At 33.4% G+C, this 8,328-nt stretch overlaps 1 long non-coding RNA gene across 11 annotated transcripts; it reads right to left on the bottom strand.

Annotated features, from left to right (window-relative positions):
• Positions 1–1,278: 1,278 nt before the first annotated feature.
• Positions 1,279–7,859, bottom strand: LOC110702649. Of its 11 annotated transcripts, none has more exons than XR_002507520.1 (9): positions 7,621–7,855; positions 7,013–7,058; positions 6,456–6,648; positions 5,830–6,344; positions 5,529–5,692; positions 4,147–4,371; positions 3,381–3,474; positions 3,070–3,221; positions 1,279–1,607 (listed from the first exon to the last, which is right to left on the bottom strand). It is a non-coding gene; the product is annotated as an uncharacterized LOC110702649 (long non-coding RNA). The 11 variants fall into 11 exon arrangements; XR_002507521.1 differs by having other exon boundaries at positions 6,456–6,509; positions 7,621–7,853; XR_002507523.1 differs by having other exon boundaries at positions 3,375–3,474; positions 5,830–6,648; positions 7,621–7,859.
• Between the last annotated feature and the right edge of the window lie 469 nt (positions 7,860–8,328).

The raw sequence follows: 8,328 nt of genomic DNA, 5'->3' as shown, positions 1-8,328 counted from the left end.
CTCTCTCTCTCTCTCTCTCTCTCTCTCTCTCTCTCTCTCTCTCTCTCTCTTTTAGCCCTTTTCTTTCCTAGCCCCCTCTTTCTCTCTCGACCCCTCTATTCCTTTCCCATCTCCCCCCCTTTTTTTTCTCTCCTTCACCTCCTATTTCTTACGCTCTATATCTCTATCTCTCCTCTCTCCAGGCTATCTCACTCTGTCTCCTTCTACCCCTTCCTACCTCCTACTTCTATCTATCTGAAGTTATCTATAGCTATGGTTGTACAAATATTAAAAAGATCAACCTCTCTCTCTCGTATGGTCATGCAAACCCCAAATAAGTATTTTCGTATGGAGCGCACGCTTGCACACCCCCCCCCCCCAACTTTGTACATGTAAATTTGTAGATGTGTTTTTCCACACTAGCTTGGTAAGATTTTTCACTTTGTATGATTGTTTATTGTATGTAAATTGAATTCACTTAAATTGCAAGAAGCCAAGAGCTAATCGGTGAAATGTGATTGAGCATTTTTTTTAAAAAAAAAATCTAAGCAAGTATTGTCATGTTCTTACTCTAAACCGTTTCTCCTTCCTTCCTTTATTTTCTAAAACCCTCTATTTCTCATTCTTAGGCCCCGTTTGCTTCACCTTATTTTTGCTGAACTGAAATTTTTTTTACTGAAACTAAATTATATTTGCTGAACTGGAATTATTTTTACTGATTTTCTATTATAATTCTTCTATAAGAAAACCGAATTTTACTGAACTAAACTTATTTTTACCGAACTAAACTTATTTTTACTGAACTAAAATTATTTTTAATGACTGAACTTAATTTTACTGAACTGAACTTATTTTTACAGAACTGAAATTAATTTTACTGAATATTATTTTTTTTAAGGTGAAGAGAACAGGGCCTTAGTCTTTATCTCCTTCTTCTCCTTTCTCCTTTTTATGACTTCAAAACTTATAAGTCTCTCTATTTCTTATGACTCTAGCATGAATCTATCTACCTTAAGGTTGATTTTTTTTTGTTTGAAATATAGTATTAAGTAATCAATTTGAATTTCTACATAAAGTATTCAAAACCTTGTAATTTTTAAAACTTAGTTGATTTTAAATCAAATAGGTAAACAAAGATATAATTTCTCTACTAACTACTACAATCAACTTGAATTTCTACGCAAAATATCTCATTATACCTTATAAGTTTGTGTTTTTTTTTTCTTTTGTATTAAATGTAGTATTAATCAACTTGATATTGACCTCTTTTCTCAAAAAAAAAAAAAAAAAAAAAAAAACTTGATGCTCAACCTCAAGAACAAAGATATAATTTCTCTACTACAATCACAGTACACATATTGAAGTTGAATACAAGTATATATTATGCTCATATATTCACTTATATGCTCTTGCATTACTTCATCATTTACGTATCTAATTCTATTCATTTCTACAATCTAAAACTATAAATTAAATACTACTCATACTACAAATGAAATTAAATCCCATAACCTCAACATATAACACCATCACCATCTCACACCAGCTTCATCTACCATCCGAGAGTTGCTAGAGTACTGATGGTTGTATCCTTGTCTTATTGGCGCCTTTAAGCACATGCTCCACTCCTACAAGATTACCATATAATCATATATACATGAAGACATGGTTTATGCCACAGATTAATGGACTTGGAACTTGTAAATAACAGCAAGCCAGTTTCATCTCCACCACAAGAAAGAGATTATACTGGAAAACAATCATATATGTCCAGTGCTTAAACTTACATCACTTCACATACCAAATACTGAAAATTTGGGCAGTTAACATAAACCCAAAAAGATATTAACCTTACCATGAAAGTGTCCAACATGTGTCGAAAAACATACCTAAAATATACATACATACATACATACATATATACATACATACATACAAAAACAAAGCCTTGGTCCCAAAATGATTTGGGGTTGGCTAAATTGAATCCTCACAATGAATCGTACGATATAAAGAAAAGTACATAACAAAATAATAATTTGAAAGTGTTTGAAAAAATGTGAGTAAAGAAGACAGTCTACAAGTCATGAACTATACACATAAGCAAACATTGCTTTTAAAAGTCGCTTCCAACCCAATTGTCCACAACCCTGCTCTTGTTTAAAGGTTAATTTGAAGAGAAAAAGTATAAAAGAGATCAGATATCTGACATTTGTATTTCTCTAAAATTGCTTAGCTTCCTGAAATCAATGCCACTACAATTGACTAAAGCAAAACATAAGCTACCAAGCATGTTTCCTTCTAGACTGTTTAAACCCGCAATGATTTATCTCAATGGCACATATTCATCCTTGATCTAGAAGGGAAGATGAACCATTCACCACAAACTTGTTTTTTTTACTGCAAATAGGGAGTCTAATTAAGGAATGGATTGCATCATAATTGTTATTTCATACATTTTATTGCAATTATCATTGTAACCATATGAGAACTGGCAAAATTCAGTAAACAAATGGTCACAGAATGATGAAAGCACATTAATTTGCAGTACCTTCAAATTCCATTTCCTTTTCCAAGCTCATGACTGGGGGTGAGGATGAAAGGCACTTCCATCAACTCAACCATTTCCCATCTTCCCACAAAGCACTTCAGTTAACTCAATGTCTAGTCTGATGTCAACATATGACATTTTTGATAGAGGTATCTCTCAAAATATGCAACTTAAATTTTTGATAATAAAAAATATATATGATAAGTGTGCTACAAATTATTAGTTACCCCCAATTAAATCTAGAGGTAAGAGCTAGGTATAATCCAAGAATATTTTATTTTTTTCCCATTTTATCAATTGTATAACAGTATAACACATCGAAAATTTTCATTGTTACAACAACCTAACTATAACAATCATATTCAATCAAACATAATAATCAACAAGACGTTATCCAAAACTTGCACCCAATAATTAATCAAAATGCTAATAACTATGTATATACATTTATAAATACATCATAACATATATAATTTCAATGAATACTATATATGTTATATTAATATAGTACCATATCAGATTTAGTATACACTACAACTTACAAGTTATGACATAGCAGCCTCACAACAGCTGTAAATAGATACTATAGTGCATTCTAAGCCATCTCGGCAATGCCAATGATGTCTTCATCCCAAGCCTACTCAAGAACAAGGCATATAGGATGTGTAGAAGAAACACGAAGAAGCAACAAGAGCTGCCAAAAAAAGAGAGTGTAAGCTTGATGGCTATATCATACAAAATTAAGAATTGGTTTTTTTTTTATCTATTTATAGTACCAAAGCCTAAATGTTTAGAAATTTGTAAGTCAGTAAAATATTTCTTTAAAGCTTAATAAGGAGTCACTCACTGATACTTATTATGAGGTTCGGAGCTCCAAAAGCATTTGAGCTGAGTGCTTAAGAACTTCTCTGAGATTGTCTTCCTCTCGATCTTCTCCTCTTTTCCCCCTGGAACTCAACAAAGCAAGGCGAGCGAGTGAGAACTACAACAACTTTAGAGTTACTACAACTTAGTTGTTGTATCAGGGCTAACTAACAGATTCGAGCAACTGCATAAAGGATTTAAAAGCCATTTGCATATAACCTATCCAAAATCCTACAAGTACAACAATAAAATAGATTCAAACTTCAACATTTCACTTATTCATTGACATATATAATTCCTATTTTCTAGAATAATACCCCAAACAAAGCAGAATAAGAGGTAATAAAATAAATAGAAAATTTTCACCCATATTCAAACACAGGCCACTATTTAACAATACTATTAACTCTAAGTGAAAAATCTAATTTAACACACAGTAAGAAAGCAATGAGTACAAAATTAAGCTGCGGACGGAAGAACTTATTGCACGGTCCAGGATCAAAGCCCCATCCTTTCATGAAGAGATTGTTGACAAGAGAGGGGAGTTTTGGCCCAAGAACATGCAATATTTTTTTGTGGTCTAGAGTCTACAAGCAGAATATTACCAATGGCTTCTGGCATTATTTATTTATTTATATGATTCCTTCTCATAATAGTCTTAAAGCCGCAGAAGTGAACTATCTTTATTGGTGAATGGTGAATATACAAAAAGACTAACAAACAACAGAGTGAACAACTTGATAAAATTCACTCACCCTAGGATTAACTCATTCTACTGAGGCCATAACTCTTCATCTCCGAGCTTATTAATTTTAACTAAGATCCCGTCAACTATTTGAATTGGAATTCTTATCTTTGTGGACAGACTACTCACCACGCTTCTTGTTGATTCTATCTTGGTGGGTTCAACACCTTTTTCGACCAAATGGTTTAATTTTACCAACTTTATATCATGTGAAACCCTCATTTTTTTCTTCAGCCTGTACACAGAAAGTATGACTACATGAAGAATTGACCATTGGGTACAGAGATGAACTAAATTACTCATCATCAATGAAATTACATAGCAGCAGATTCGGCAAACTGAAAGAATTACTAAAATTGAAAAGGAGCGTAAATCACACTCCCCCCCACCCCCCTTTCTCTCCCACAGTCCTACCACACCCCACCCTACCAAAACACAAATAATATATGAATCCAGAATGAAACATGAAAGCATAGAACAAACAGCTGAAAAATCTCCATGCAATAGACTTTTCTTGACTCATAGCGATAGGTCAGAAACCAAGAGATTCTACTCTAGCAACAACTATGTATGATATCAGATATTAACATTAAAACAGAATTACAAACACTAAATGAATGTGTAAATTTGAAGCTCGTGTACACATAAGACCAGATATATTTATCAGTCCAGAGAGCAATAGAGTAAGAAAAACATTAAAGACCACAAAAAATAGGTACAATCGCAAAGAAAGAAAATGTAATAAAATAGAACTTTTTCGGAAGCTTGATTGACTTTGTCATGCATAAGCATTATTAGGAAATAAATCTGCACACAACAATTAATCATGCATTGAATCAGGGAAAAAAAATTTGTGCTACCAAAATTATGTGCATGACCAAGTATACTATAGTATACTAAGTATAGGGACAGTCAGCAAAATAACATTAATTTAGAAATTGTGGAAGTCTACTTTGCAAACCAAACTCAGTACAAAACAATTGCTTGCCCAAATCAAACTCTCAACCCACCCATATTATCCGGCTATATTTTCTTCACAATCTAACCATTTCATGATACCTAATTAACAACAGCGTGGCAAAATTAGAATTGTAGGCTTGTAGCTACAGTCACAACTCACAGCGAAAAGACATCCTCTACCATTACTAAAACAACCTTTTGCATTACAATCAAATTTAATATATTTTTTATTTTAATAAAAAAACCCTAAATTGGATATAACATATCCTGATTCTCGAATAACCGTTAAGCATAACAACAAATAAAAGACAACAGATCAACTATAAGCTTCAACAGTATCATAAAATTTTCCAACAAAATCTTGAATGATTGTATTAAAAACATAAACTAAGTCAAATAATAACTATTTGGTGATAGTGAAAGTGTGTATACCTTGACTTCATCAAAGAGTTTCTTCTCCCAAAGATACAATTTTTGCTAGGTAGCTGAAAGATTAGCTGATTGCAATTGCACATTTTCATAAAGGTCTAGAGAAGCCTCGTCTTTCAATGAAGAGGGTAATGATGGACTAATCACATTGAGCATCTTTGTAGAAACTATTTCACAAGCAACAAATGCCAATTAAAATAAATAAATAATCCTATCCCCTGGTAAAAACCAAACAGTTTAAGCAATCAAGAAACAAAAATAACTCACAAACATAACAAATTGATGTAAAATGCAATCTCCTAACCTTGGTAAGCCTACCTCCAACACCTTAGAAATCTCACCCCCAGAAGTGGCAGCCCTCTCATATTGCACCTGAATTTTCCTCACAACCTCGAAAACATTCTTAAAACACGGTCTTCCACCGCCTTTACCTTGTTGTTCTGACTTTCCCTCCTCACCAACCACCGTATTTTCCACTATAAGAACCTCATACTCCACCGGGGTACTCTTAGGCGACGACGCGCTCGACCTTGCTCTATACAAACCACCTAATACCCCAAACTCAGCGGAACAAGAGGTAATAAAATAAATAGAAAATTTTCACCCATATTCAAACACATGCCACTATTTAACAATACTATTGACTATAAGCAAGAAATCTAATTTAACTCAAGCATCATTAATTCAATCCTATTACAATTATAAATTAGTAATAATCACACTAAACTCATATCTTTCACATTAATGCTTTTTGTTTCCAGGATGGTAACGATGAGGGTTCTCGACTTTTCCAATAGTTGGAGCTGATATCCTAGCAAACTTCATATAGAAAATAATCGATTAGATACTGAAAGATCTTAATCAAATAGATAAATAAATAAATAAGACTCTGACTTTAAAATGCATGGGAATTTAATCACAATTTTTTACCAAATTGAATCGAAACCACCCCATAGTTCTAAAATAATTTTTCATCCTCCATTTCTGCATATATAGAAATTAAAGCACCGCTCATAATCAAGGTACAAGAAATACAACGAAAAAAAGGGAAATGAGCACAACCTTAAAGGAAGAAACGATGAAGCCCAACCAATCTTCATGAAACAATTACTCATACATCACTCTTACAAAAGAACACAAAATACATAAATTTCAAACCAAATTTAAAAAATATTGGTGCAAATAAAACTTAATTTAAGCATTACCTAAAATTCTTGAACAACAAAACACTTCATCAATGTGTAAAATTACCGCTCATAACCCTCACCAATTTATTTACCAATTTACTAAATTACTTCAGATTTGACAAAAAAAAAAAGCCTAACATCAACTGAGCTTGTTTCTCAATCAATCAAATTAAAATTCCATCAATTCCACAAAACACAAACAAACATCAACAACAACACACAACTCACATCACACAGATCATAAATAAATCATTACATTCTAGAAATTAAATAAATAACAAATCGACCATATAGTGATACCTCAAACTCGAATCCACCAGACCTTGCTCCGTCTTACTCTTTCCGCCTATTTTAGAAAGAAAACAGAGAAACTGGAGGATGAGAAAAGAAAGGGAAAAAAAGGAAAAAAGAGGAGAAATAAACAAAAAAAAACTGTCAACATTCATATTAAAGGTTAGATAAAAATTGAACCAATTTGAACAAGAAAGAGAAAAGAGAGATAGAATTGTACCGAGAGATCAACAATTCTGTTACAAATCAGACAATAATGCTACTAACAATATTTAAAATCAACCTAAAAAAAGATAAATCACTCAAATTCAACCCAAAAAAAAACCACCACACAATTGAAGAAGGTACTAAAATTCAACACAAAAAACGAAAATAAATAGAACAAATAACCCTTAAAAAGTCGAAAATCAATCAACCAAATAAACCCAAAAAATCGAAAACAAATCGATCAAATAAACCCCATTAAAAATAAAACGATTTCGCACAAATACACCCACAAAGATTCAACCCAAAAAATTCGAAGACAATAGGAACATATATGCAAAAAATCCACGACAATCGAACAAGTAAAGCCCAAAAATTTGAAACTAAATCGAGAAAGAGAAACAAGATCGAACCTAATGAATATGACGATCGAAAAATCGTCTTCCACAACCTCAGACTCGAAAAATCGAAATGCTGAGAAGAATCGAAGCACCATCGTCGAAGGGATGATCGTTGGTCTTGAATTGCTGAAGTTTCTCTCTCTCTTTGTTTCCCCTTTTTCCTTCTGAGATGAAAAGACAGAGGGGGAAGAAGGTGAGGAAGTCGTTGAGAGAGTAGAGGACAAGTAAGTCGGTGGGAGAGCAGCAGGCATCAACCAATAGTAATAAGGGGCAGAATGAGCAATTCATTAATGTTGGGGGCAAGGCTGTAATAGCACCACAAAGCACTATTGTTAATTCGGATGAAATACTACAAGAGGGGGGGGGGTGAATTGTAGTATGTTCCTAGTGCCTACTTTTCGCGGAATATAAAACTGATTGTTGTTAGGAACTTAGACAATGCAAAGAGGATTTTACGAGGAAACCATCCAGGGCCCAACTGGAAGTAAAACCTCGACCCTACCTTTGGGATTTCAAACACAAACAATTTCACTATAATAGGGCAAGCACCAAGTTACAACCTATTAGACACGGACCTTTATTTCACAAGTTCCTCACTGGACTTGCTACTTGATAGGACCCTAACCAACCCAATCTAAGTACCACGCTTAGATTCACTCGTACCACCAAAGTACTACACGTACTGCGAAAGCACTAAATACTTGTACCACCTAAGTACAA

The sequence above is a fragment of the Chenopodium quinoa genome, unplaced genomic scaffold (genome assembly GCF_001683475.1).
Source record: "Chenopodium quinoa cultivar QQ74 unplaced genomic scaffold, ASM168347v1, whole genome shotgun sequence".
In the NCBI taxonomy this organism is placed as follows: domain Eukaryota; kingdom Viridiplantae; phylum Streptophyta; class Magnoliopsida; order Caryophyllales; family Amaranthaceae; genus Chenopodium; species Chenopodium quinoa.
This window is presented reverse-complemented; position numbering and strand designations above follow the sequence as displayed.